Raw genomic sequence first — 11,013 nt, forward strand, 5'->3', positions numbered from 1 at the left:
AGAGTGCCACGTAAAAATAGGTGAAAATTCCGGGAGGATTTTATGTGTAACTATTTTTTATAATCTCGTTCGGTATACAAAAATGTTTGGTTTTTTGTGACGACACATTCGAACGTGTGCGACGCGAAATAGGAAGTGATCAACGGCTGGCAGTAACACCGAATCCCAAAAAGGAATTCCCCGAGTCGAAGGGCGATAAAGGGATTGAATAGAAATCGTAAAGAATTTCGAAGCGCGGTGGGTCCCCAGGCAACAAATGCAGAGGGCCATTTTCTCTCTTTCCTGTGTCCCATTCACCACAGTCTGATCCCAAGGGTGCCTTGGTAATTTATTTCCAGCGCATCGGGATCCCCGAATAACGACTGCAGTATTTGGTTAATATGATTTCCCGAAGTGGTAGTTAAATCTAAACGGGGGTCTAAACGTGGCGCTTGCGAGTGTTATGTAAATATGTTGAGGCTCCGTCGGAAAACCGGCAACCGTCGGTGGGACCTAGCCATCAATATGACTAACTATGGTCACCGTAGACTTCCAAAAATATTTGTTTTCCAAGGGTGAAATTCTGCATCGAGAGAAGAGACTAGTCAAAATTATTACGTAGTGGAAGTGCAGCATATTTGGAATACTCTTAAGATGAATAAAAATGTATGGTAATGGTGGCAACAAATAAAAGTTTATAATATCATAAAGAAACTAATACAGGATTGCAAAAGTCCCTGACGGATTCGAAAATAAAACAGAAACGATTACATCTTAAAATAACAGTTCTATTAATCAATTAAATGTATATAATTACCGCCATTTTCTACACTTTTCTCCCAACATTTTACAATGTTGTACAAGGTACAAACGATATAATTACACTAAATTAGAATTTACTGCACACGTGTACGTGGCAGTGCCCCGTGTGTAGGTTAAGAACATATTTTATTGCGATATTATCCGAGTGACGAAAGTCTGTATCGCCAACCTGACAGAAATTGTGCCACATAAATACTTCGAACCGAACCGAAACTGTCACAGTAAATATTTCTAACATTGCTAATAGAAACAACATAGGTTGCAAATTAACTTAATCCCCGAGGACATATAATAACTCGGCAGATTAGTATAAACAAGTTGTTGGAAATACGTAGTCAAACTGCATTCATTTTACGACCTGTTATAAATTTCAGAATTAAAGGGTACGTAACGTTCAGGATAAATTACGAACATTATGGTCTTCGGGGTTGTAAAAGTAGAATTAGTGAGAACATAAAGTAGAAGTGCAATTCGAAGGACGTGGTGTGACTAACAAGGTAAGAATTATGCCTTTCAAAATTCGCATCCTTTAATACAGAGAATAGCATAATTCTTTTATTTTGAATAAATGCCAATCAGGTGTTCTCCATATAACCTCTATTAACCAAATTTAAAGTTGCTGTTGAACCTGAAGTTTTACAATCGAGTTTAAGTGTCAATGTACTAAATTAGCTTGAAACAAAACAAACATGCTTTGAAAAGTAAAAGTTCGATGAATAAGTTTTGTTTATAAACGTTAGCAATTTCATTCGACCACTGTCAATGAATGTCATCAGAGAAAATGACTATAACTTACGTTTCCTTCAGATCTTTAACTACACATGACTCCTTATTATCAGAGTCGCCAGATTCGAACTTTTGTGTCCCCACTCGACCTACCCCTTCTACGACGCTATTCCCCTACGTTTCCGCACTATCACGTGACGCGCCCCGTCTCTGTCGCGCATGTGTCATAATGTCAGGTGACTAATCCGGTACTGGCAGAGAGAGAGAGAGAGAGAGAGAGAGAGAGAGAGAGAGAGAGAGAGAGAGAGAGAGAGAGAGAGAAACAGGATAACTTCTTCCATACCCCTTCAGTTGAAGTGTTAAAGAGATAGATGTAAGTTCAATGAGTCACTTTTGTTCATAAAGCTGTTCCATTCGACCCCTAGCGAGTACACAAGCGCCGAGTTGGTCGGTCTTCCGGTCACCAGGTCAGCCAGCATACAACGCAACGTTGCGTTGCCGCAGGGCATAAAAATCTGTGCGTGGCCCTAGGGCGAAGAAAGGGCTCCAAATTGATGAAGTATCGTCACTGCCGAAACCCTGATACCCCCAGGTAGAGAACACGTCGAAGTGCAGTGCACACTGGGTCTAACGAAGCGAACGGTCACCCTTCCCTCCCCCGTCTAACTAACGACCCGGGTACTTTAAACTGTAACTTGTTCGGAACGTGTTGGTTGGCCTACGTGGGCATCGAAACAATGCGCCTGATGGACAATACTTATTAGTTTCGGAGGTGGGCGAGCATGCTCTTCCTCTTTCTTCACGTCGTTGTACCCCATTGTACAAGTTGAAGGTATGAAGCGAGGCAGGCGAAACGCCTACAAGTCTGACAAGGTGCCAGCGCATCACTCCTGGAGTACACGAAACCGTCTGGAGGGGAACAGCTTCCTCCCTCCCCTGCGACCCCTCGAATAAAAACCCGACAACGGATTTCCCGACTCACCGTGATTAATTCAGACCCTCCCTGCTACACTGTGCGGCACCATCCTATCTCGGACGGTGTGCTGCATGTTCTTTTTCGACAATTTCGCGGCCCTGCTGTGGCCAAACCGTATCCAACGCTTTTCTACACGGAAGCCTATTATAACCCCTTGCAGTCGGAACTATTTTAACTTGAAAATTAAAGATTTCTTCCGAACTAGAATAATTCCATTGTACATGATTTTTCTCATTTCGTAGATGTGAAATTGATATAATACCTCATATTTGAGCACGTGAGCAATTCGTCGCCATGTTTCTAGCGAACACACAGCCTAAGAAAATCAATCTGCTCTCCGTCGGGAAGATTTCGTTGGTAATACCCGATCGGACCTATTAACGTGTTCAAGATTCATGGTGACGTGGTCGTGTCGGCGAGACAATAAGAGAGCATAACGTTCGCCGGATGAACGCGGGAGGATTAACCGCGAGCGCGCAACAAAGTCGATACCGCCGATCAATAAATCAGGTCTCGCGACCGGTTCGAGAGTGGTATTAAGCCCGTATCGCATTACGCGGAAAATAGGCCGTCCGAACGAATATTTGGACCGCGACCAGTCGGACGAGTCCTCGGTGGGGTCTTGCTAAGGATGCGTCCGCAGTACCGAATCATGAATAAATTTTAACGAGATTGCGAGCGAGCGAGTCAGAGGAGTCTGACCACTAGCTATATGCCCACGGACGAGGATGATAAATCAAGCTGCCTAATCAGACCGCTTCATCGAGCCCACATTTTGGGAAGTTATTAGGGAGGTTGGTCGAATGGGGAACCGATAACGCGGCCTAGCGAAAAATCACCGGGATGAAATTGAATAATGACAGCGGCGGAATGTGGCCGGAGAAAACGAGCACCGAGCTCAATTTTAACAATGTGGGATACAATATGCAAATAGATCTAATAAATACAGAAAAAGCATTAGCCCCGTGTCAAAGGAAGTCTTGGCAAAGGCGCAGTTCCATCTGTAATCACACACTTCTTCTTCCAATGATAAACAATCTTTTTACAATTTTGATTAGATTTAAAAACAATGAATTTGAATATTTTTATCTAAGTCATCCTTCACAGTACCGCCCTTAGTACACTGGGCTCTGCACTTAAGAGGCCACGCACTTACTGTTAGTTACTTCCACAATTGATAAAAAATAAATAACTGTAATTCTAATAGCTGAGGCATTCAAGGGTTAAATTATATCTACTTCCTTCGGAATACATTTGCTTATTTTTCTCGATTCTTATTAATATTAAATAGTGTTATAAAGTAGATACTGGAATCCAGATAACTGCTGCCAAGCTTCCATGACATTCTTGCTTTTAAACGAGTCTCATTTATAGTCAATTGGACCGAGATCAGTAGCAGACATGGTACATTAAGAAGACAGAAGTACGCTAGATAACATCATGCTCGCAGAAATGTCAGAAGATTATCGTCGACGAATTGACGAGAAGACTGGCCAACCTGTGTGGTCTAATACGACGAACACGATTCCGAACCGCCTAATCGGTGTTTTTCGGGACTATTCAAGGCGATTCCAGTTGCCAAGGCGTACGACCAAGCCTAATGAATAGCGTTTAATTCAAGCCTATAAATCCACACCCCATCGGGTCCTGAAATGGAGTAAGGCAACAAGGAATGTTAGAATCGACGGAAACACCAAACCAGAAAGCTGTCGCCGAACAAGATTTTCAAGCACGCAATAAAATCTTAGGAATGCGTTGCACTCATTTCAGACATAGTGCCGGACGACTCGTTAAAATTTTATGAAAGCCCTACCTTGTTAACGAGGCGATTCTCAATTAGACATAGTTGTACTATGCCGAGACGAACGGAAGTTCACTTTTTTCAGCGAATGTTCAAGAACACTGTTTTAGAAAAAGACTATAGATACTACTGTTTTGAAAAAACATTCTTGTCGTGCAGTCCGGTACTGGCAAAAAGAGGGTAACTCTGTCCCCCTCAATTCGTGCCCTCCCCCTTCACCTAACAACTCTGACTGTAAGTCGAACTGTACCAAAAGTTGCTGAAATTTTCGCAAAATGATTAAGTACTAAATCGACAGTCTTAAATAATTGCTGCACTTAATGCAAAGACTATACATATACAAAGAAGAAGAATTTTTAAATCTAGCTGTTCTGTGTTATTACATATTGATCATCGAAACCTTCTATGCTGAAACTATTATAGATAGAACTCATTTGATTCACTAGCAGCGAACAGCGCGTTTAATATGCGACAAAAATGTGATTGAATCCGAAACACGCAGAAACGTAGAACGCCGGTACGCGGCGATTCTTGCGGAAATGCGTTGTGAATGAAATCAGCATTACAATTTATAATGGTAAGCCGACATGAATTACTCGTATCATCTTATCAGTAATATATTTGATAACGCTCTACAAGCGAATGCACTTAATGAGCTAAGATGTTTAATCGTTTTTTACGGTAACGGGAACCGGATAGGGCGAGCTTAGAGACACCTCGCCCGGTCGTAAAATCCTACACAAAGTCTCGCGGATTGCGATCCTGATGACGCAATACGGGATTCCTGGGAAAAACAAAAGCGAACAGAGCAAATAAATAGTAACGAAACGGACGCTACGCGAACGGGTAACGGGCATCGGTGCTCTGGAACTCGTATGCGAATGCGAACACCGAAGAATATTTATGCAAATGAAAGTGTAATACGCTCGCGATACAATTTACTTCATCGTTATTTTGTGCTTTACTAGCGTGCTGCTTCTCAGTAAACCGAGGAGACAATTAACACCACGCCTTCTCGTAAAGCTACGACTAGAAAACAACATTTATTTAACCATCCATGTATGCAACAGATGTCGTTTACGATTTTTCATGAAGTAGCGTATCGATAATTCAATACTGCAGTTAATTCCTTGACAATTAAGAGAAGATGTTACAGTCTCGGCTCTATAGGAACAGGTTATATGCGCCATCGGCAAGGTTCGATATTGATTAGATTCAGATAAGATGTTCGCTCCTGAACCTGTACGCTAATTTTTATATCGATGTTTATTGTTATATGTGTCTGGGCAACTTTTTTTAACCCCTCGTTTCACAACAGGCCCGAGCAACTTCTTCCCCGCCGGCGCTTCACAACTCCCACTACCGGTGTACCGGTTCCCCCACTTACCGTGCTTTGCCTCACGTGACTGCGTGTATACGGCCACCTATCCCCACTCCTTATCTCCCTAACCTGCTACACTTCACAGGAGTTGGGTGTGGAGGACCTAGGAGTAGGGAGAGGAGTCTGGGAGAGCCTGGCCTGTTCTACAATATCGAGGAAAACAACAAAAATTCCTAAAAATTAATTAAAAAATGGCATTCAAAACCCACTGAAAGTGGAAGAAAATACTTCCAAGTTCTCGGCGTATGCGATTTACAAAGTTCATTAGAAAGCCACATAAATAATTCGATGGTATTTTACTTGTAGAAACGAGGTTGGAAAAGTTAATTCTCGATTAACAAGATCCATGCTAACTCCATGACCGTGAGATTCAACATTGGGTATCAAGGTGCCCAAAAATGGTGAGGTGGCTGTATAACGGACTGGCCCAGACTACGGAATCCAGATTCCCTGTAATGAGAAGGGTTCGAATCACACGAGCGGTTCGCAGGAGTTTGAACATGCTCGAACATAAAGGTGCTCGAGCTACCTTCTGCTCGTTTTACCTCGAACAAGCTCGAGTTGAGCAGCTTTAACGGCCCGTAATAAAGTATGTTTAAAGCCTACTACAAGTTAGATCTCATTGAAACGGCTCTATTGAAGACTATTGTGAATAGAAATCCTGTGGCATTCTAACATTCTAGCACCAATAGTATTCTTGGGTCAGGATCTCTTTAGGACAAACTAGTTCACCAATAAAAAGATAGAACCGAATACAAAGGTTATAAATAATATCAAATTAATTTGGTTTTCTTTATAGAAAATTTTGGTTGTCACACACGAGCGACGCTGATATCTGAGGTGTTAATGTGAGCACGCACCACGTGAGCAATTGTACAAAAGAAAAAAGAATTAAACTCGATCCTTTTTGCTGAAGATATATCCTCACTCGGAGAAACTCTCGTTCACCAAGTACATATGTGCCAGTACCTTATCGAGGAGTAAACTTATTCGGGTGACTCGAACTCGTCCAATAACGGTTGTCCGTGTTTTACCATACCGCAAATAAATTTTTCATACAACCGTTAAGGAACATTGGCACACATGTTCACTAGTGCGAAAGCGGTAACGATCGTCCTAGATACACACTCCTAGTCCTCGTCCTAGTACATCCTTTAGGTTTGAGTGACTTCTAAGTGGTCGAGATATTCTTACTCGAATCATGACTGGCGATTGAGATATACAACAAAAATGTAACGAAATTCCGTGGTGTTTTTTTTCTCGGAAAAAGTGATAATTCCCAGCAGCCACGTATATCCGGTGCGTCATACATCGGACGGCTTGCAAACGAGTCGAGAGGAATCGATTCGACACGATCTGCGGGAGGGTTGAATGAAGAAACAGGACGAAAAGGAAATGATAAGTCCCCATCCTTTTTACGGCCTAGGGGCTTCGGTGCTTCTTTTTCCTTTCTCAGAGCCACTGTGGATAATTGGAACCGCACCCACGATCTTCACACGTCTGTCCTTGCAATTGTCTCGCTTTTTCGTGCCCACCTTCCTTCCTCCGTTTCGTGCCATTTTCTTATATACAATTCTTTTTTTTATACGAACAGAATCCTCTAAACGCGCTTTATAAACTGTCAAATACGAGCATACCTGACGGACGTCCGAGAAAGATCAAAAGGAAATATAACAAATTAAACCTTCCGCGACAATACAAACAGTCTTCTTTTGTCCTTATTCATTTAAATCGTTTAACATATTGATTGCCACGTTGAGCGCATGTGGATGACACAATTCTTCAGTTTTGAAAATTAATTTTTCTTATAATATAATATATTTTGTATACTAAATCGAATTTGTTCAGGCGGAAAATTGATCACGTTCCGGTTTCCAGTGTGTCGCCAGATTAAGACTTTTCTCCCACTCTACCCTTCCCCTTCTACGACACTATTCCCCCACTTTCCGGCGGCGAGCATCCCCATGCTTCCGTCACGGAACGATCAACCTCTGCTTCGTGACTAACCCGGTAATCGTAGAGAGAGGGTAACTGTATTCCCCTCGCGATTTCCCCTGTTTGTACACACAATGCTTCAAGAAAGGAGACCCTACTCAAAAGTTCGCGATCTTTTATATTCTCTTAACAATGATAAATGTTCCATTCATGTGTCTATTTTGTCAGTTATATAACCGTTACACTTAGTCAACGACAAGTCAATCGTTTCTTGCTCTCTTTAACTTGTTCGGTTCGGTGGTTGACTATAGTCGACAACTATCAAACGCATACGTATGGCCAGACATCGACTGTCATTCCAAAGAGGTTAATGCAAGAGTACATTCCACAGTGTATGATAATAACACACGGGTGGTAGCCGATAAGCTTTCCCTTAGTATCCTATCAAGGTTTCTTTAAAACGCCGCGTCAAGTGGCAATACCAGGCGGAAGTGATGAAAGCCATGGTACTTACCAAAATGTAGCCCAATCGTTCCCACCTTGTGGATCAAAAGTGTCTACGTTTTCTTATCTTACTACCATACTGAATTTTAATGTCAGTATGGCAGCCTTAAAAATGATAATGTGTGGAAATAATATTAAAGATGGTCGAAATATTCGGATACAAAAACATATTTATATGTACTTAGATTTTATATATTTATAGTTATGACAAAACTGAATAGGCCAAATACAAAATTAGATAAATTAGTTACAGGAATTTAAGGGAATTGCTACACTACTTTGACTTTTTAAGATGAGTAATCGAGAAAATACATTTTTATTTAACTACAATTCCTTGCCATTAATTTCGACCAATTTTTATTTTGCATGAAGATCCGAAGTTTATTTATAGTCAAGTAGATTGATAGATGAAATTTAATTTTAAGAACGAGAATGCTTTCATAAAGATAAGAATCGCGTGTGTGTATTGTAGAAGCTATTATAAACTGATTCTAACTATTAATGATGAATGAAATAATGAAAGGAAATGTAATTTTTGGTATAAACAATGACACAAAAAAATGTTTCTGTAATACAAAAGTGTATTATACCAATGTAATTTATTTGTTAATGTAATATTATTGTCATTAGAATTTAATCAAATTGTATGAATTCGTATTATCCGTTTTAATGCGTTCACACATTTTGTATGAAGAAAAACATTTGCAAACATATACGTGGTACCTTTTTAACCTAAATCGCAAATATATTGTACACGGCGTAATTTTTCACTAACATTTTATTTTGTAATTTTTAATATTTATTGACTCAGTTATTTGATAAAGAATGGCTTTACATAAGGTAGTATGCAGAAACAACTCAATTTGTCAGATGAAGGAGCATGATGATTTACGTTTTTTAATATTGAAAACAGCACATTGCAGGTAAAATGTTTATTTTACAATCGTGATATCATGGTTATTTCATTAGAACTCTTGCATTTGTTGAATTTCACAAAGAAGGCAGTGTCACCATTATAATTTATGAAAGTAAATACATATATAAATGTATAATATATAAAAAAAATTTTCTGTTCGCAGGTGTAAAAAATCTCCTACTTGTACTATTACATCAGATGACTCAATATTCAAGAAATCAATTTTTAGGTTACAACACAATTATAATGCATAGAATAATAATTTTAAAAAAATTACATCACTCATGTAAAACTTCTTTCTTTGTACTTAAAGACGAGAAACAACGACAGTTTGTATAAATCCGTCAGTATGTGGCCATATATCGGATACATCCAGTTCCTCGACAGAGTGTCGTCAACAGCCGTGTATCACGTAAGTAAATATTTATTTATAATCTCAAAGCACAATATTGAAAAATTTATGTGGTGTTATACAAAAACGATTTAATGTTTCTTTTTTTTAAGAGGAGAATCTACATCAGTTTGTTCGAAGCCGATAGTATGTGGCAATGTATCGGATGATGCCAGTTCCTCAACAGTGTGTCATCAACCACCATGTATCAAGTAAATCGATATTCATTTATGACTCAAAAGACGATTCTCATAGTAAAAAGAATAATAATTAACAGTTCTACAAAAATATAATTTAATGCTTTTTGCTTAAAGAGAAGAACCGAGTATTTGTGTAAATCCACCGGTATGTGGCGATGTATCGGATGAAACCAGTTCCTCAACAGTATGTCATCAATCACCATGTATCAAGTAATTAAAGTCATTTATGACTGAAATGACGATTCTCATAGTAAAAAGAATAATAATTAACAGTTCTACATAAATATAATTTAATGCTTTCTTCTTAAAGAGAAGAAACGACTATTTGTGTAAACCCACCGGTATTAGGCGATGTATCGGATGAAACCAGTTCCTCAACAGTGTGTCATCAACCACCATGTATCAAGTAATCAAAGTCATCATTTATGATTCAAAAGAAAATTCCTAGGGTGAACAAATTAATAATTAAAAGATAATATTTTTTGAACACGTTGTTATGTTTTTCTTCATAAAGAAAAGAAGCAACGTCCATTTGCATAAACCAAACAGTGTGTGACAATGCATTGAATAAATCCAGTTCCTCCTCCTACAATGACCAAATTTGAAAAATATAAAAACTATTTTTAAATATTTTAGATACATCTATATACTAAATTTTTTTCACTTCTATTTCTTTCTAAATATTTGTTCTTCATCTCCTTCTAAAATCTTATATTCCGTAATTTTAGAATTGAGAAGTGTTTCCACCACACCACCTGTAGAAATTATTCGATATGTTTTGACATGTCAGAGGATATGGATTCTTTCACAGAAGAGCTGCTCCAGCAACTTCCAAAGTGATATTTGATTTCTAATAATAGCCAGCAGATAAAGGGAACAATAGAACTCTCATGACAAAATTAAAAGTTCTGCGTAATTTTGAACAGGACGAAATATATTGATGATTCTCGAAAACACTGGGAAATGGTGCTTCATTGTGAAAGGGCTGCGTTCTCAAGAACGTCGTCGAATTTGCCATTGCCCTCGAGAGAGGTAATTAAATCATCAGCTGAAGGTTTGACATCCTTTTTTGAATCGATGGAAAGTTTCATAAAAAATTGTAAATATGGGTGATAATAACATTTGTCACACGTGAGTGTAATTTTATTAAATGTTGTAAGGTGATGGCTAACTTTTGATTGCTTATACCTAGACCCGTTTCTACTGGCATTTGTACTCATCCGCTGCAAGAAACTCGTGTATGTACCAGAAAAATCTAAATCATTCTCTCCTAGTGACACTGTCCAAGTAAGTATTGTCACTTCGACATAAAGTTACTTCAACTATTAATCCTTAGCAGTCGGGAGGTGACTCAGAGTCACCACTAAAAATTGCTATATGTG

The 11,013-nt window shown here is 39.1% G+C and overlaps 1 long non-coding RNA gene across 1 annotated transcript; it reads left to right on the top strand.

The window, feature by feature from the left end:
- Window positions 1-9,138: 9,138 nt before the first annotated feature.
- Window positions 9,139-9,855, top strand: LOC143208463 (uncharacterized). The gene is made up of 4 exons (XR_013008915.1): window positions 9,139-9,269; window positions 9,354-9,452; window positions 9,545-9,643; window positions 9,746-9,855. It is a non-coding gene; the product is annotated as an uncharacterized LOC143208463 (long non-coding RNA).
- Window positions 9,856-11,013: the final 1,158 nt, after the last annotated feature.

The sequence above is a fragment of the Lasioglossum baleicum genome, chromosome 4 (assembly GCF_051020765.1).
Source record: "Lasioglossum baleicum chromosome 4, iyLasBale1, whole genome shotgun sequence".
Classification (NCBI taxonomy): domain Eukaryota; kingdom Metazoa; phylum Arthropoda; class Insecta; order Hymenoptera; family Halictidae; genus Lasioglossum; species Lasioglossum baleicum.